At 38.8% G+C, this 21080-nt stretch overlaps 1 long non-coding RNA gene across 2 annotated transcripts in view; it reads left to right on the top strand.

The window, feature by feature from the left end:
• The first annotated feature begins 9167 nt into the window (after positions 1–9167).
• The window catches only part of LOC143265502 (uncharacterized), a 48898-nt gene continuing 36985 nt past the window's right edge, over positions 9168–21080 (top strand). For both annotated transcript variants that reach the window (XR_013040119.1, XR_013040120.1), the window contains exons 1-2: positions 9168–9262; positions 9367–9493. This is a non-coding gene — a long non-coding RNA (uncharacterized LOC143265502). The remainder of the gene's footprint in view (positions 9263–9366; positions 9494–21080) is intronic.

The raw sequence follows: 21080 nt of genomic DNA on the forward strand, positions 1-21080 counted from the left end.
ATAATGTCTGTCGCTAAGAACGAAGGTATTCTCGAAAGAAGAACGTCAATAATGACCTCGGCCTGTCCGCGTGTCTCGTTAGCGACGATGACTGTTCGACTTTCGAGATCCCGAGGCAACGTTTCAGACCACTTCTTTTCGTCTCACGGTAGCCGAGTGTCGATTACACGCACCGTGGATATAAATAAACCCACGTAGAAATTAGTTTATGGAGCGTTTGCAGGAGATTAGCCGTCAGACGAGGCTGACAGGTACAGTTTTAAGTAGACGATTGTGCAACGATTTCTTCGTTAATTATATTTCGCGTTTCGTTTCCCTCGAGGTGTAAGAATAAAAAAAAAACGAGGAATTCAATTTTAATACGACCATTAAGTAATTATTTTTTGCGCGTCTCTTACTTTCCAAGCCATTACCGTTCCACCGGGAGATCCGTGAACGTTTCTCCTTCTTCGCCGACAGTTGTCTATATAGAAACAGAATTGTTTATTCTCAACCGTCCACTTTTTAACTGCCCGTTTATCAGTCGCCGTTACGCGTGCGTAAGCCTTGTCGCCTCGTCCGTTGCTGTCAATTACACGATCGTTTCTTTGTTCTTCAGAAACGCTCGATTCGAACTTTTAAGCCGTTGTAACTTTCGTTCCGTAGTATTTCCCAGTTTGTTATACATCGGAAACGTTACAGTAATTACTGAAAACATTACGCTCGTCTGCAGGTACTCGCGGCGTTCATTAACGAGAACGATTTTCCGTTGCATTAGGGGAGAAAAAGAACGTCGCACAATTAAATAATCACTTCAGATTCGCGCGACTCGAACGACCAATAAACAGGATCACAACTTCGCGTTACATGGTCGAGCGAAATTTTTAATGATGCCTGCGAAATGGCGGACGAGTTTAATGCAATTAAACGCGACGCTCTTCTATTAACTCGTTGAGGATGCTCTCATTTGGAAGTTTAACTAACAGGTTCATTTTAGTACGCTTTATTGTTAGGGAGGCGAGATAGATTTTTGGATAGAATATTTTTTTTAAATTCTATTAATTACAATTTTTTGGGAATACAATTCTTTAGGAGAAATTTTTTGGAGATAGCATTCTCTATACGGGGTGATTGTTTGTTGAGTTTGAGATTTGGGGATTTAGAAAATTTAGGACTTGGTTTGGACAATTTGGGATTTGGGGGTTATTAGTTATGAAGTTTCAGAAGTTAGGAAATTTAGGTAATTAGAGATGTGGAATTTTGGATTTGGAAATATGAGAAATTGGGAACTTTGATATTTGAGGATTTAGAATTTTAGAAATTCGAAGATTTGAGATTTGAGGATTTGGAATTTTAGAACTTTAGGGATTTGGGGATTGGGTACTTTAGAACTTTTGGGATTTGGTACTTTACAACTTTAGAACCTCAGAACTTTGGTATTTTGGCAATTTAGGAAGTTTGATAATTTGCGTACCCAAATGTCCCCATATATGGCCCTCATTGGCTAGGATTAAACCAAAGAGTTCATAACCAAATACACATAATTTCAACATGTCCTCTCACATTACAACCCACACACATTACAATCCATTCACACATCAATAAAATAATTACCCAAAAATTGTAACGATTCCGAAAGACCTACTCTATCCACTCATCACCGCTAAATGTCCTACCCTCCATTCCAAAATGTTAATTTCGATGGCAGCAAATTGATGTCCGCGTCATCGACGTTGCCTATAATAATATCCAACAGGAACAGTCGTCTGTTGGTAAACATCGATTTCCTTGCATTTTACCGAAACGCGACAGTGCCGCGGGGTGACTTCATTAAAAGTACGTGCCAACCTGCAAGAGTGGAAACATCGATTAATCTTTTTTTTTCGCGCTCGATATAATCCTTGACGGAACACGGCACTAATCCGAGCTCCTGTCATCCGTCCTGGGGTTCCGCTGGTTCCATCCGACGGATGAGACGGATTACAGCTCGTACCAAATTAACCTTTGTCTCCTCTTGCTCCACCAGCGGCCACTCTGGCTTGTTCGGCCGATATGTCGAGTTTACACGAAAACTCACTCAGCCGGTCGCGATAACGCGAAACTAAAACTATCCTTGGCGACACAACAGGTGTCCATGGAGCCACGATATGGATCGACAAATCTTCCGGTTTACATGCTACGCTCCGTCGAGTCCATTTGCTGCCATCAATCTGTCGTTTCACCACTTGCACGCGTGAAAATGGATCCTTCTGGGTGATCTGGGTGTGTTGAGGAAGACACTTCCTTCAGTTTCTGAGAAAATTATACAATCAGAAGACATGGATATGTCTAAATGGGTAGATATGGACCTTCTTTAACAGGAGAAGCTTATCTTCATTACAGAACTTCTACACCCCTGTACATGTAGGGCAGACTATACATATTCTTCTAATTTCAGAAGAAAGTTATAAAACCAGAAACAAGACATAGATATGTTTAAATGAGTAGAAATGAAACATCCCTTTACAGGAGAAGCTTATCTTCATTACAGAACTTCCACACCCCTGCGCATGTATATTTCTCTAATTTCTGAGGAAAATTATAAAATCAGAAACAAGACATAGATATGTCTAAATGATTAAATATGACACCTGCCTTAACAGGAGAAGCTTATCTTCATTACAGAACTTCTACACCCCCGTACATGTAGGACAGGCTATACATATTCTTCTAATTTCTGATTCTAATTCTAATTTCTAATTCTAAAAGAAGAAAATTATAGAAACGAGAAACAAGATATAGATATGTCTAAATGGGTAGATATGGACCTTCCTTAACAGGAGAAGCTTATCTTCATTACAGAACTTCCACACCCCTGTACATGTAGGTCAGACTATACATACTTCTCTAACTTCTGAGAAAATTTATAAAACCAGAAATAAGACTAATATATGTGTCAATGGCTAGATATGAAACCTCCCTTAAAAGGAGAAGTTTATTTTCATTGCAGAACTCCTACACCCCCATAAATGTAGAGCAGACTATACATACTTCTCTAACTTCTGAGAAAGATTATAAAACCAGAAATAAGACATAGATATGTGTAAATGGCTAGATATGAAACCTCCCTTAACAGGAGATCTTGCAGATCTCCTTACTTCAGCCCCTTCTTCATTGCAGATCTCTTTACTCCCCCGTACACCTTCGTTCATAAACTTAAATCCTAAAAATGGTAAAATTATAAAGAAGTGATGACTTCCTAAAGAGATGATATAGACTTTACATGAAAGAACGGTTAACCGCCCGAATCGAGAGATCTTGACTCGGATAAAGCACACCGAAGGGTCGAGGATGCTGAATAGAAAAATGTCCGTCCAGTGTTCATCGTGAACATTCAAAATGGCGTAGGTACCCTGAAGGGGTGGTACGCGTGGTGTATTCCAACCCCTCGTACCAGCCCCTCCGATCCAAGGGTGACAAGCACGTAACGTTATGTAACCGTATACATGCCTAAGATCCTGGAGGGTTGGTAGAAAATCGGGCTTTGTCGCCTGGCCATGTGTCCCTAATGCGAATCCCGTGGGGGGTCATTTCTATTCTATTTCCCTTTCATGGGGTGTGTCGAGCAGCTCCCTAACCCATCCCATGCCACCCTTATCGTGTATGGTAAATGCATCACGGAGACCCCACAAGGGTGCTCTCTGCAGATTGACGTAAAATCAATGAACGAAGTCAATGGGTCTCCTGCTCGCTTATCCGAGGAGGAACGAGTGATGGAGTATTATAGGGGTTGTAACACTTCGTGTACCCTGGATAATATGCCTGTTAATTACTTCGTATCGTCGATGGAAAGTAAACGGCGCAAGGAATCGTTCTCACTGATTCAATCTTCTTAATTATCAAAATTTACTCTTTCCTTTTACTTAACGTGTTAATCCTAATAACTTAGGTATAACCACAGGTAAAATTTGACGTACATTTTTTTAATTCAAGGTAAAGCAACTACTTCCTTCCAATTTAAATAATGAGCCCAAGGATTGCGGATGTCTATTCATGATGAAGTCTGCGAAGTATAAATCATGTAATCACCGATCACCGATGTCATAGATTACTTGATTTATGTGTGCAGACTTCGATCTATCAGATGCATCTGAAGCTGCACATCCGTAGTCAGGCCATAAATAGGAATGTAAATTCATCAGATATGTATTCAGCATGTCATTAATCCAATGTAAATAATTCATTTTTACTTGCGAACGTATAACTCAATTACCTAGAAACATAGTAACCCAAAATATAAAGTTCAAAAATTCTGAACTATCATGTAGTAAGTAGGTTGCTGTGTGAACCAATAGTTGTAGCATCAGTCAACTTGTGAAACGCGTGCAACATAACCTTGTAACTGTACAACTTAATTATCTAGAAACATAGTAACCTAAAATGTAAAGATTAGAAAAGTTCTGAACACTGCACTGCTGTAGTATCATGTCTGATAGGTTGCTATGTGAACCAATAGTTCTAGCATTTGCCAACTTGCGAAATGCCTACAACTTAACCTTGCAAACGTACAACTTAATTATCTAGACACATAGTGACCCAAAATGTGAAGTCTAAAAATGCCTCCTGAACGCTACACTACTATAGTACCACATCTGATAGGTTGCTATGTGGACCAATAGTTCCAGCATTTGCCAACTTGTGAAACGCCTACAACTTAACCTTGCAAACGTACAACTTAATTATCTAGACACATAGTGACCCAAAATGTAAACTCTAAAAAAGTCTCCTGAACGCTACACTACTATAGTACCACATCTGATAGGTTGCTATGTGGACCAATAGTTCTAGCATTTGCCAACTTGTAAAACGCCTACAACTTAACCTTGCAACCGTACAACTTAATTATCTAGACACATAGTGACCCAAAATGTAAACTCTAAAAAAGTCTCCTAAACACTACGTTACTATAGTACCACATCTGATAGGTTGCTATGTGAACCAATAGTTCCAGCACCTGCCAACTTGTAAAACGCCTACAACTTAACCTTGCAACCGTACAACTTAATTATTTAGACACATAGTGACCCACAATGTGAAGTCTAAAAAGTCTCCTAAACACTACGTTACTACAGTACCACATCTGACACGTCGCTGCATGAATAGTATCAGCACCTGTCAACTTATGAAACACATACAGTGTCAACTTAAACAGTCATTTGTCACATAAGAACATAAACTTCTATAAATTCTTAAAAATTCCCCAGGCAATATTCAGAAGAAATTCATTTTTAGGTATGGTTATCGCAGGTACGAAGATAGCCACCTAAAGTATGAAATTTGGAAAATGGTCGCCTTCCGCCGGACTTCAATTAACGAGGTACAGTGCAGCCACCGCCTCCTCCTCGATTTGCCTCGCCACGGGGTGGAAACGTGCCCTGGATCGCGATGTTACCATTGTTCGTCACGGTAACATTACGATACGCGTGTAACCATTGTGGGGCTGGGAAGTCGAGACTGGCGTGTTCGTCTCGTCGTTAATATAATGGCGAAAATGGTGAAACGGTCCGACATCACGTAGAGGTAATTCGGCACGCGTACACTCGTCTATCAAATTGATTTCCACACTCTGTGTCCTTACGGGCACGTTTATTTCGTCACGTTTGCCGGACGCTGGGCAATGCGGCGTCGATGATAAATAATGGCAACCATCGAACGTTCTATATTCTTTTTACTGATTAAGTATGAATCTTTTGTTAAAGGTTAGGAAAACTTTCTTTAATTCATTCGTTATTTTATTATTATAATGTGGTGAGGTTGAGATTTTGGGTGAAGAAAGTTTGGACACTCAACTTAATAGAGTCTCAAGTTGGTGTCAATAGAGTGATAAGCTCTCAATAGAGATTAGTTAGGTCAAATTGATTTTATTCATAATTCTGTAGATGTTTTTATTACTGAAATGTTGTATTTTCGTTTCTCTGCAAGTTTATTTGCGTTTGCATTGGTGTGAGGTAGTTGAATCATGTTTAAAGTAATTGCATATGGAGTAATGTTGAGGTGCAACATACATTAAAAGTACACAAAGATAATTTTGTTTTACGATAAAAATAAGATTAGTGTTGATATGTGGATAATGTAGGCGATGGACAAAATGTGGATACAATGTATATGTACAATTTAACTGATGAAGGTACAAAGTGATGGTTTACCATATGTTCTATGATATTTTTTACCTATCTACAGTAAATAATTTTACATTGAATATGTACTATGATAGAAATCAGTTGAAATTTCATGCAGAGGTCTGAATGTCTTTTTGGATCAAATGTAAACAAATATGGCCACATATATGTATACAAGTTTGAATAACAGCAAATCAACAGCAAAGTCAATAGCAAACACAATAAAAATACTGACAAATGTAAAAGACACAAACAACGTAAATTTATTAGAAATTTGATGAGTGAAATGTTTAACAAGAAATACTTTCATTAAACCTTGCTAGAGTTTATCAAATACTAATCCACATATGATGTTTCATCTTTCACAAGTCATTTATATAATCAACTCTGTACTTCCACATTATATACACAGTAATTATTCAAAGCAAATGAACGCTGAAAAATAAACGTACTTAAAGGATAACAATTAACAAAATTATATACCTGAGTGAAAATGCCACAGGTGACTTTTAGGTTAGACCCTTCCACTGTCAACGGTAGAGCGTTTACAGCGATCGGAATCGAAGATAACGCTCTATTTTTCTACAAAAGTTAGAGAAACGGTAGCCAGAAGAGTCGAACAGGACGTGACGAGTCACTTTTGAAACAGTCGGCTGCGAAGATGGAGAAGTTAAAGCCATAACGGAGCCCGGAGTTCCGGAGTCTTCGTAATTGACTCGCGTTAGCAGTCAATTGGAAATAAAATTATAGCTCTTCAAGAAAAAGAGTGACGTCTATTAGTCAAACATAGAAGTATAAACAACAATAATGATCTTAAATTCCGGTAAATATTGAACACTGACAACGGCGCTAGAGGGCGCTTTAACTACTTCCATATAGTTTAATTGTTTTAAATTTAGTCATGCTTCAATACTGAAATTTTAATAACTTTTTAATTAATGTAACTTTTTTAGATTGGTGACTTATAACAAATCGGAGATAGGAGATTTAATTGTATTAATCAATGAGTATCTTAATAGTGTTGGTATTAAAATTACAAAAATTGTAGGGGTAGAAATAAAATTGGACTAAAAGCATATGTGATAAAAAATATTATGAAAGTAGCTATATATGAAAAAAGTTTAGATTTTGTAAACAAGACAATAGGTAATAAATATATTTTTAAAGACAGTATGACTAGTGTTACATAATAACAGGCACATATTTATATGTATATTCTGAACTTGATAAGTAACTGATGAAAAATATGATGAAAAATCATATGTGGATTAATCTTTGATAAACTTTAGCAAGTTTTAAACTTGACTATAAACTTGATAGGTGTAAATAATTGTATATTTATGCTGAAACAGGTATTACTTAAATATTAAGTTTGAAAAGTTTGACAGTCAGAAAATAATGTCCCAAACTGCATTCAGACACACTAAACGTAGACACACAAAGAATATCAACATATCAAAGTGCTAATTATCCATCAGACCCAGCACTTGCTCCAAAAAAATCACGCGATCAAATCAAGTGATTAAGGTAGACAAAATGGTTCATGGCAGAAAATATATCGAGATAACATGGTTAACGTTCGATCAAAATCTTATCGATCTCGAAGATCATAGAGGCTGCGTGTCGCAGGAGCTCAATTTATCGAGCGTGACGGTGTGGCTGCGATAATAACCGGCACGGGAACGATGACGATGACGATAATAACACCAGCAACGGTGGTAGCCGTAATAATAAAGTCCGTGGAGGGCACTCGTCGCGATTCGTATCCAGCGTGTGGTTATTCCAAAGGTCTACTTAGCATTCGGTGTCACGTAGAGACCACGGTTTAATACATCAAAAACTCCGGAATCCGACGTCTCCCTCTCGGTCCCTCCTTATCGTCGCGACACCCCCGGGGGGGTTTCACGGTATTCATTTGTTCAGACTTGCAACCCTCTCGAGGCCGGTGCGTGCCTTTTGTTTTGACCGACACGAATTCTGATTGGATCGTTCGCTGGGTTTTGCCGGCCATGGCAGCCTTTTCCCGGGCTAGGGTTATCGGGCCAATAGCCTCCTCGAGGGCGTTTCTGGGCGGAGATTCAAACGCGTCCTACATCTGTCGCTGTTGTCATCATTATTATTATTATCATCCTGGCTCGTTGGAAGCACACCTTTACGAGTTTCCGGTCGAACCCGCAACGTTGGTAAAAGCAGCTCTGTCGTCCTGTTTCAGACTTTTTCCGATAGGTGGTGCCACTAGTGGCTTTCTGGGGATATTTGCCTGGGAGACAGTTCATTAATACAGGTTAATTATTTATATTTTTATGGCTGCTTTGACTGGATAGGATTTTCGGATTAACTTTAGTTTTTTATTTGTAGTTGTTTTCAATTTTGAAATAAAGTGGTTTTTGATAGAAGTTTTTATTGTGTGGAATCTCACCCCTTTTGAAGGGGTTGTTTTTTTTTTTATAAGGAGAATGATTTGTGAAGTTTTGTGAATTTTTCAAGATAGTTAAACAGTAATGTTGAACGATTACACAAATTTAACAAGTATTATTTAGTAAACTGTGATAAGTTTGAGCTAATAAACAAGTATAATGGAAATGTACATTATGTTGAATATTTATGAATTTAAATTTATAGTACAAATTTTCTTTGGGGTGAGATAATGATTACGGACTATACTCTGTACAGACAATTTATGTTATAAAAATATTTAACATACATAAACAAAGGAATAAAGAAACAATACAATTGGTCAGTATATGAAATTATTATTATTTACAATAAGTACATATTTTCTATATCTTCAAATAACAATATTAAAATTAACGAATTAAAATATTATTTGAAGCGATTTTACTTTGATCTCAAATAATTACTCATGTCTCATGTAATTACAGAATTTTCAGCTAATTATGCAACCTGAAATATCTAAATAAAAATTGCTTTATATTGTCTTAACTTGATTGACGCCAGTAACCTCAATTTTTATTATTTTTGCAATTTTACAATTACGTTCGTGTGTCAGTCGAGTGTCAATTATTTTTGTGTCAGTCACAGACATTTTAGCAGGAAAATATTTTTCAAAAATACGTTGCATTTTTGTACTTCGAAAAAGTTCAGCGTAAATCGGAATTTATGAGGTAACAGTGTTGCACATGAAACTGCAAAAATGTTAATAAAAGAGCGATTTTCGACGGTTGTGCCATTCGAATAGCGGTGAATGACGCAGATGACTATGTTGCAGTACCAGTATCGTTTAACGGCGTCCAATTTCACATGGCACGGATATTCAGCGGTTCACAGCATCGCAATTTATCGACGTCGAAGGCTTCGATCTGCCTGTTGATCGTGGGAGCCGGGTGTTCTTAACGGTTAAGTATATAAATTTTCTCATACATATATTACCGGTGCAGCGCCATGTCATCGACTGCATTCAAGCGAACTTCGGCACGATTCATCCTGTCAAAGGTCAGAGGTTTTAATATCCTGTGCCGGACACCCACTTGGTAGCGATAATTCGAATTAATAAGCGCAAATTGGCGTGCCGTTGCTAATGTAAGCGCATTTCGGGGCTAACTCGTTGCCTGAGCATCGGATATTTTAACCTCAACGAAATGGATTCTCGGAACGTATCGAAACGACCGATCGTGACGGACAGCTTCCGCAGTCCTTGGAATCGCGTGTTCAGAAATTAATGTCCACGACACCGCCATATTGGAATCGAACGTATTAAGCGTTCGCTGTTGAAATTGCGTACGACGTGTAATTACATCGATAAGTCAATTATGTATACATGGATACAGCATTCGGCATCGATTGATTACAAGACTTCGTTTAATCGAATAATTAATCATTGCTGGTAAAAGAAATTGATCACGACTTAATCTATTCGTACAGACTCAAAATTATTAAATCAATTGTTGATTATTATTTTTTAACGTTATTTGTAATTAGCATTTTTAGACGGAGAGAAGCTGAATCATTTGACAAATTCATCTTTTGAAAGACTTCGTTTAAAGAAAATTACTTGAAAGATTTCGTAGCTATGGAGATTGGGGTCAGGTTTCAATTAATCTCTGCAAATGAGGCAGACGCGTTTCAATCCCCTAATTTGGGGTTGTATAATAGGGTTTATCAGACCCCTGATCTTCCATGTTTGAAAAATGCACCTGACTTAGTTTACGAACATAACAAACTTAATCTATTAATTTTTATTTTTTTGGTTAGCTGTAAATTTCTGATCTGTGACATTAAGCAATTAATTAATGATTACTGTAAAAAACATGCAATTGTCAAAGATCATGATTGATTTAATTGACGGATAGAATTAATCGTTAATCACCGCAGAAGGTTAATCTGTAATAATCAATCACTGACTTCAGCCACTAATTGATAGTTTTCAATAAAAGCAATTAAAATTATACTTGTATTGTGTAAATTACAGGATGTACATTTTTTTTTACTCATTTTTTACTGGAATCAACTTTTGAATTATAAGAATGTCAGCAAACATATTTTTCAGGAATACGTTTATTTATAACAATTTATTATTACATATTTATTCATAATATTCTTTTAATTTTCATTTTTCATTTGCTACAATTTTTTGAACATTGACAGATAATTTGTTAAATTTTAATTATAAATTTTGACTGTAAATTTTAACTTTAAATTTGTTGTATCAAAAGGAAATAACCTCTCTACTGGAACTAACAAAGATATGTTATAAATACGTTTGAATTTCAATAATGAATTATTAATCCATTCGAACTAAATAACTAATCGTAAATTCAGTTGACGATTAAACTACTTTAATTGTTAATTACAATTACGTCCCAAAAAACTGCACCTATTATAATTTCGATTAATAATGAAATACAGCAATCGTAATCAATCGTTAATTGAATTAAACATTGTCCGTCATTACACCGATACATCAAAAACGCTTCACAATTTCGAGACGTCGATTTCAATGATAAAGGGGTGAATTTTTACAAATATTATCACCGTTGTTCGCCGTTTTACCCGACGTTATTAATATTTCCTTAATGATTTTCGATTAACGAGTATTTCGAGTGAAACGCATTTTCATTATTAATCGATACAGTCCGTTCCCCAACAGCGTCAATATTTTCAACAACGGACTTTTAATTGTCCGCAAGTCGCCGGTATATTGCGTTGCATTGTGCCTGGCTGAAAGAAAACGTGTCACGTGGCCGGCCCGAAATTAATATTTTCTATTTTCGCGTACAATGCGTTCCTTCTGTTCGCTATAATCGAGCTCTCGCATATTTTCTCGGGCGGCCATGCACGCGCGACTAAGGGCACGACAAAAGAGGGAGAAAAAAACGTAACGAAAGATGGGAAAATATGAAATGTAGGAAAAAGGTTGCTCGTAAAGACGCGTTTACATCGTTGGATTGTATTGCGGGGCCATGTACAAATGACACTCATTTGTACCGATAGGGATCGGTGGTGGTGTTGCAAAAAGCGCGAGGCTTAATGACCGAGATGCGCCTACACGATATCTCGTTATAGATCCGTCAGCGATATTGAGCGTGGCTCAACAATGCGTTCATGTCGGAATTAAAAATGCAATATGCTAGGTGTCGTTCGTTTAATCGACTTGTTCCTCGTTGCAACGCGAAACTGGAAAATAGAAAACAACCTACTTCATCCTCTTCAATGTCCCGACATTACGTTACTTGATACTCTCTTACTGATTTAGGTCGCTCTTGTAATTTTACCGTCGATGAGATTCAATTCAATACATTTTTGTTACTGCGATTCGATTAGAGACTTTTGAGAACTTGACTCCGCCCTACAACCCCCAGCGCAGGAAAATATCGAGACTCCGCGACTGGAAACTTCATAACAGATAAATTGGACTTGTACAAATTACGTGTAGATAAAGTATACTTATACAAATTACATTTATTTTTTTAATTATTTAAAAGACGTATATTATTCATAAATCATATTAATATTCGTTTACTTTATTAACCTGTGACATTTCCTCACAAACTTCACAATATTCACAAACACAGTGTCTCGTGTTTCGTCAAAATTTGTTCCAAAAAATTTGTGAAGGAAGATGTATGTGAAAGAGCAAAAAGGCGTATCGAAATATTATCATGCTCAGTTTCAGCAAAGATTAACTCGATGATTGTGCGTTTGGGTTCGAATCGGCGCAAATATCGAGCGATTTACCGATTCGCGGGCAAAGCCGATGATGTAAGCCGAAGATGATAATTAGCAGGATAATTCAAATGATTGCATAGACCGTGTTAATTATACGTTGGCTGATATCGCGGTACGCAGTACCGTGTATTATCCGATTTATCGTCGGCGAACATTTAGACGAATCCGCGCTGTTGTGCACGCTGCATAATGCATCGCTTTGCGGCGTGTTACGAGCTTTGTGGTTGAACGTGCTGATGCACGGTTGACTGTAATCTTGTTAGAAAAATCGTGGCCTCTACATTGTCTCGAATCTTTCAGCGATAAATCTTTCGTGCTGGTGTAGACCCGCGTATGGGATAGCAGGGAGCAAGATTTATGATTTACTAATGGGTTTCGAAGTCCTCGTGATCTATGGTTACGTTCCTTGTATGAAGTAGCTGTTTAATTCCATTGTCTGGGAACGTTGCTTGTTTGCATGATTAAAACTTAGCCTTTGATACTGTGTTTCCCTTTTTCTGGGTACACTTGAGAATTTAATTCAATGCGTGAAGTTTTTTGCTAGCTGACAAGTTTTTTGTGACTTGGAGGCATATAAATATGGGAACGTAGGGGTTTGTGGATATGGTGGTTTGAGAATATGGGAATTTGGGAATGTCAATTGGGATTTGGAGAAATGGGGATTTGGGACTATAGGAATTTGGAAATATAGAAATTGGAGGATGTAGAGATTTCAATATGTAGAAATTTGGGTATATGTGAATTTGAACATATATGGATTTGGAACTATAGGAATTTGGAAATATAGAGATTTGGACAAATTGGAAGTTGGGATGCATAGATTTGGGCATATAGGGACTTGAGGACAAGAAGATTTGGGGATGTAGAAATTTGGGAATATCAGGATTTAAAGATATAGAGATTTGAAGATATAGATTTGAGGATATGTGGAGTTGGGACTATAGGAATTTGGAAATATAAGGATTGGGGCATATAGAGATTCCAATATGTAGAAATTTGGACATATGTGGATTTGGGACTATAGGAATTGGAGGATATAGAGATTTCAATATGTAGAAATTTGGGCGTATGTGAATTTGAACATATATGGATTTGGAATTATAGGAATTTGGAGATATAGAGATTTGGACAAATAGGAAGTTGGGATGCACAGATTTGGGCATATAGGGACGTGGAGACAAGAGGATTTGGGGACGTAGAAATTTGAGAATATCAGGATTTGGAGATATAGAGATTTGAAGATATAGATTTTAGGATATGTGGATTTGGGACTATAGGAATTTGGAAATATAGGGATTGGGGGATATAGAGATTCCAATATGTAAAAATTTGGACATATGTGGATTTGGGACTATAGGAATTTGGAAATATAGAAATTCGGGGGTATAGAGATTTTTACAAATACGAAGTTGAGTTGCAGAGATTTGATCATATAGGAACTTGAGGACAAAAGGACATAGGGATGTAGAAATTTGAGAATATGAAGATACAGAGATTTGAAGATACTTGTTAATATAAAAATTAATAATCTCGAGTATCGAGTACTTGAGTATCAAGGAATGTCGATATACGAAATGTATTTTTAAAAAATCTTTCTACATGCGTTCGATTGTACATAGAAGCCTACAGTTCAATTATACATAGTACTCGAGTGTACACGACGCTTTTCCTCCGCGAACCTGATCACCGCATCAAAAAACAAATAGTAATGCATTTCTGATGCGACAGAAAGTTACATAATTCAAATGGTAGTCCGGTAATTTGTTTTATCGTCGCGGAACAATGCCAGATGTTCCATTTACCATACGAATCCCGTCTCGATTGCGCAACGCTTTAGTTATTAGCGCGTCACGGAAAAAAGAAACATCGTCCGAGGTGTCCTTTAAAGGCGGCCATTAAATTGTGCCCACCGCGAACCGCAACGACGATCAACGATTTCATCAACATTTCGTAACGACCACGTTTCTAAAACGAAACACAAGGAAATACGGTTCGTCTCCAAGAACCGTGGAAAATCCTACTAGGCGTCGGCCATTTCTGTGCCTCGGAAACGCCAACAAACCGACACTCGATTTCTCCGACGAGAATCTTTCATTCCAGCCAGCCAGTGCCCATTTGCTCTGCGGTCGGCATTTGCAATTGCATCGGCCATGCAACTGAGTCCCTGATGCGTCCTGCGGTCAAACATCATCACCGTAGCTCACGTGCCCTGACGCGGGATGCACCTACCCTGCGGGACCTTCTAATATTCGAAATTGCGACTCCTGGCATGTTTATTTGACGTCGGGGCTGCCGTACTCGACCCCCTTCCAATTTACCGACTGACATTTTTCAACTCCTTCTGTCGCGACTGTCTTTCTTTTCTTTTTTCGTCCCTTTCTCGAGTCACACCTCTTCGTTGCTTCATTTTGACTTCTTGATTTTTTGCGTGAGAATACTTTGGAATGTTTCGGAGACTAAAGATCATATGGGATTTTTTAATGGAGTTTGAGATTTTTTTTAGGTGGGGAATGTTTTTAATTTTGGGTTTTGGGTACTTGTGGATTTTGGGAGAATGGAGATGTGAAGGAGATTGAAAATATTGGTTGGTAGTTGGTAGTAGTAGGTTATGTGGAGTAAGCTAGGTGTCATGTGGGAACGCATATGTGGTGTGGGACGTATGTGAATTCCTAAATTAGATGATTTCGATATCACTCATCTATACACTCAGGTCCCAATACTCCATGATCTCTATGTCGTTAAATTAATACATTCTCATATCCCTATATTTCCAAAGTTCTACAGTCCCAAATCCACATATGTCCAAATTTCTACATACTGAAATCTATATATCCCCCAATCCCTATACTTCCAAATTCCTATAGTCCCAAATCCATATACGTCCAAATTTCTACATACTGAAATCTCCATATCCCCCAATCCCTATACTTCCAAATACCTATAGTCCCAAATCCACATATGTCCAAATTCCTACATATTGGAATCTCTGTATCCTCCAATCCCTATATTTCCGAATACCTATAGTCCCAAATCCACATATACCCAAATCTCTATATTTCCAAGTCCACATATACCCAAATCCACATATCCTCAAATCCACATATCTCCGAATCCACATATTCCCAAATCCACATATCTCCGAATCCACACATCCCCAAATCCACATATCCCCAAATCCACATATCCTCAAATCCACATATCTCCGAATCCACATATTCCCAAATCCACATATCCCCAAATCCACATATTCCCAAATCAACATATCCCCAAATCCACATATCTCCGAATCCACATATCCCCAATTCCACATATCTCCGACTCCACATATCCTCAAATCCACATATCTCCGAATCCACATATTCCCAAATCCACATATCCTCAAATCCACATATCTCCGAATCCACATATCCTCAAATCCACATATCTCCGAATCCACATATTCCCAAATCCACATATTCCCAAATCCACATATTCCCAAATCCACATATCTCCGAATCCACATATCCCCAAATCCACATATCTCCGAATCCACATATTCTCAAATCCACATATCTCCGAATCCACATATCCCCAAATCCACATATCTCCGAATCCACATATCCTCAAATCCACATGTCTCCGAATCCACATATTCCCAAATCCACATATCCTCAAATCCACATATCTCCGAATCCACATATCCTCAAATCCACATATCTCCGAATCCACATATTCCCAAATCCACATATCCCCAAATCCACATATCTCCGAATCCACATATCCTCAAATCCACATATCTCCGAATCCACATATCTTCAAATCCACATATCTCCGAATCCACATATTCCCAAATCCACATATCCCCAAATCCACATATCCCCAAATCCACATATCCCCAAATCCACATATCCCCAAATCCACATATCCCCAAATCCACATATCCCCAAATCCACATATCCTCAAATTCACATATCCCCAAAGTCCTATATCCCTATATCCCTAAATCCCTAAATCCCAAAATCCTTATATCATAGCCCCGCTATCGTGCTCTATCCAACATAATTTTTCGCTCACGATGTGAAAGCACAAAATTGACGAGAACCGATATCGAACGACTACCCATCGATCGACAGAACGAAATAATCGTGGCCGCGGAAAGGGCATATTACAGCGGCACCTAATTTAACGAACGCGAAATGCAGACGTCGCGGAAACATTTTCTCCGCGTAAAGTTTCCTTTGGAGGAACCGGTGCTTAAGTGGGTTCCGTGTTCGATCGCATGCAAATTAGATTTGGCGAATTGCATCTCGCGAGCACGGTTCGCTGCCGCTCGATTCCCTCGAACGCTTCGGGGGTTGCTCGTACAAGAAGAAAAAAAGAGAAGAAAACACGAAAAGAAGAAGGAAAACTCGTAGATCCGTGGCAGGTAAGAGCAAATCAATTTTCCACGACACGAACCGCGCGTTACACCCGTCCATTGTGTTACATTATTACAAACTCGTAGTACATTTCTATCGGAGATACTTATCGCGTCGTTTCTCGACTGCCTATCGACTCGTTCCTTCGACCGTTTGTTCTCTCAACTATTTTTCCCCTTCGATTGTCGATAGTGCACGTGGCTGAGATTACAGGGTGCGCAACCCTTGCAGACTCTGTTCGACACGTCCGAAGATTACTTAACGTGGCTCTTGTGCTCAGAGAAATTAATTCAAGTTAACAATCTATTGATCAACTTATCCATTCATCGTTAGAAACGTCATAGTGTATTATGAGTTATAATAGTTTATTTTACAAGTGCATTAACTATACAGTTTATTAGCATAATTTTTATGTAGGATTAATGACGTAGTTAATATATACGTTATGCTCTATAATTAAAGTTGTTTTACAAATATTTATATGATAAATATTGTCATTTTAGATATACTTGTTTAAGTTGAAAATTCATTTAATATATATATATTTTTTCATTTTATATATTCATTTAATACTTCATTTTACATTTCATTTTATGTATTCATTTAATATTTCATTTAATATTTAATTGTATGTATTCATTTAATATATCATTTAATGTATATTGTTAGTATGAACAATAGCAAGTAGTGATGTTTACTTGTACTGTTACCATAGTCACATGATATTGCTATTGTCACATTGTAACATGAATAAAATTTGTTTTTGTAAAAGGGTTTGTCAACAGGATAATGTGTACAGTCTACAATAAAACAATTTGACTATTTCAAACTGCATGTTCAAACATTCCAACGCAGTCCAAAAGATTCTAATATTCTAAGAGCGATTCAGAAGAGGTTTAGGACCAGTAACAGAAGATTACCACGCTGTCCCGCTAGATGTCATCGCACAGAGGACAATGGCTCCGGAAGACACCTCGTGATCCATTTAAATTATAACGTTGAACATTGTAGAGGCGAGCAAGCAAACACGAGGGCTCCGGGATCATTCAGATAGTATCGATAAATTCAAAGCCGAGGGTTCAGCGTTCGAAATGCCAGATCCATTTCGCGCCAGCTCGATCATCCCGTAGGGCACCGTTGAGGATGTTACTATCCCTCGGAGGGGAAGTGTCTCCTCTCTCTCTTTTCTCTGTCGTCGCACAGATTGCTCGTAGTTTCGATCGTGAAATAGCGTGCGGAAAGAAGGGGGCATGTAACGTGCCGACGACGTCCCGACGATGACTGGTGCATCCTTGCGTCTCGACGCGAACGAGAGACGCGTGATTCTCAGAAAAGGCCGGGGCCCCGACCGTCCGATAGAGTCATCACGTGTCGGCGCTAGGATAGTGCTTTTATTGTAACATATCGAACGTGGATACCAGTTGGGGGCCAGCCACGAAGAACAGAGAGGTTTCCGGGCACGTTCTTTCAGGCCAGCAGCCACGAAGAGAAACGAATTGCGGGGCTAGTTGTCCTGTATCGCAGCGGGGAGCCTGAATGCACGGTGTATGATTGATCTGACACGTAGTCGGGGCACCGTGGCCACGTACCACGTACCTGGGCACCACGAGACGACCGCAACCCCATCTCCTTTTGTTCACGCGGCTTGTCCGTATCGCCAACTTGCGATACCGGACTGCAAATCTTAGCTTATGTTGATAGAACTGATATAGTAACAAGTTGCCGTTATTGGAAGGTTAGGCTCATGACTGACGGTGTAGTCTACCAATGATTTAGGCCTAGGTAGGGATACTGGTGTTGGTATAACTGTACTGCACCGAAGTTAAACAACGTAAGTATTCAAGTCGTGGAGAGTTTAATATTTTGTGGCTGGGTACTTTAAAACATTGACAATTTAGAATTATGAAATTATAAAATTTTAGTCATTGTTGATACTAGAAGGGGATATGGAATTTTGCAGTATTATGAGATTTTGCAATGTTGGAATACTGAAATGTTGAGATTGAAAATATTAAATTTGGATACGTTCAGAATTGAGTAATTGTTTATATGGACGCTCGATTAATGCATTATAGGAACGCCCCTCGTTCAGACGTACAAGCTGCGCATGCGCGTACACCCCACTCTAGTATCCACGTCACATGCAACCAATGAACGGTAGCCTTATGGGAAAGACGTGCATACGATTGGTCCTCATTTAATTCACAGGAAATTTCAACGTCTACAACCTTTTTACATTAAACGAATTTGTACTATTAACGTAACTTAGTTTATAGACAATTAACTTTGAACCTACCCTGAAAATTACAAATAGAAAAGAGTACCAATTACTTACGTATCCCTATAAACACGTCTTTTAAGTAGTTTTGAACAAGAGATCAGAATCTTTTGAGTAGTATATTGATTTCGAATTAAAAAAGAGAGTATGTATTAATGAGCGAAAGTATTTCCACGGTTCTTGGCGATCGTTTAATAACGTTGACAGTCGAAATTGGTTTCATCCCGCTCGCTAATGTCGGCCTCGGCGAGTTGCAATTGCGTCCGTTCGTTTTGATGAGTCTCGTGGCCACGGTGGAACGATAAAAACGCGAAACGTGTTAATTAGAAAAATTACGAAACGTGACGCGACACGCGGTGTTCTCGGTAACGCGAGGCTGGCCCTCGCGCGAGCAAACGCATTATCGTAAGCACGAGATTGCGTGTTTCAATTATGAGAGGGTTCGCTCCAAGGTATATTGGGATTGTGTATCCGTCCTTCTCGTCCCGCGTTATCTTCTTTGGTCCATACAGGGAGAATCGCTTCATCATAATCGGTCATCCAACGTTTTTCTACAGAGCGTGCCCCCCGCTGTCTCTACGCCCGGATATCTTAGCATCGAAATGCCGCGCTGACAGACAAAGAATTTGATATCGTGATTAGCTCGTTACGGTATTGTGCGTTAACGCGTTGCCACGAACCTCGGCCCACGATTGTTGTTTCGCTCGAAACGCAGCCGAACAGGCACCGGCGCCGCTTAGAAGATGCCGAGTAATTGATTTTCAACCGTGTATGCAAATAGGGGATGAAAGGTGTGTCGAATTTTATGTTCGATCGCTCGATTCTCTTTTTATGCCTGTGTCGAGGGAAGACAATGTAATTAACGCAACTTATTGTTTGCCCAAAATACATGTCGCTCGTATGTTCCATAACTCTATCGACATCCAATGTCTATCGAATATGAAAATTTATGAAATGTCGAGGTCTGGAAATTTTAGAATTGGACATTTGAACATCTATCTTTAAAACTTGGAAGTTTAGAAATTTATCAGTCTAGGAATTCAAAAATTTGAGACTCCGTACAATTGTGCTAAGTTGACCCTACATAGGTGTATCAAAGCTTGTATACTTTTTTCACATTTGTAAGAATGTCCATATTTTACCGTGTTGAGCAGCAGTGAAATGTCTAAATGGAAATGAAGATTTTGGATATGAAAGGTTCCCAAGAATTTATCAGATAAAGGTCAGAGTTTTAGACGCATATGCCTTGTTTGTCGAGAAGAGGCACGAAGAAGTTTCTTGGCAGGACTATCGGATAGATCGTTTCAGAGATTCTTGAAGTGTTCGAAGGTGTTACTGGAACTCAAACTGTGCACTCTTTTATTTGCCGTTCGAATCCCTCCTTTCGACAGGGGTGCAGCCACCCCGTAGCTGAACCATGGCCTCATTACCAAAGCAAATATTTTATAGACGAGCCCTCGGTGACGGTTCGAGGAAGAAGCCCTGAAGAGACGAGATGCTGCCGGAATCGATGTAAAAAAAGGCCTCGAATAAAGCGCGAGTTCCTTTTTCCTGTCTTCCAATCTCTGTCTCCGACCATCATCCCCGCTCGCGATTCCGTAGGCAGCCGAGCGTCAGGGGGAGAAAAATAAAAAAGAATCTCTTTTCACTGGCTCTTCCCGATTTACCTTTCAACTCGCTTGTTTTATATCCACCATCGACCCCTTCTTGTCCTCTCGGCTCGTCGATATTCCGAGGTGAGACGATCGCCGTTAAAAATTAGATAGGTCGTGGCCTCTCTCTTCCCTCGACTCTCGTTTGTTTCTTTGCTTCGTGAGACGAGAAAAATGGAAACGAGAACTGTGGGGACGGAATGAATATTCTTCCCCTTTTAAACGTGAAGTCTTGCATACCGGGGGTTGATATTACTGAGGAAATTTCAGGGTGGAACCTTTATTTCTTTGTATATGTAGTTTGATTTCGTGTAGGAATTTGAATTTAAGGGATTTAGGGATTTAGGGATTTTAGGATTTTGGGATTTGGGAATTTGGGAAATTTGGGAATTTGGGGATTTGGAGATTTGAGAATTCGGGGATTTTGGGA

The sequence above is a fragment of the Megachile rotundata genome, chromosome 12 (genome assembly GCF_050947335.1).
Source record: "Megachile rotundata isolate GNS110a chromosome 12, iyMegRotu1, whole genome shotgun sequence".
NCBI classification, from domain to species: domain Eukaryota; kingdom Metazoa; phylum Arthropoda; class Insecta; order Hymenoptera; family Megachilidae; genus Megachile; species Megachile rotundata.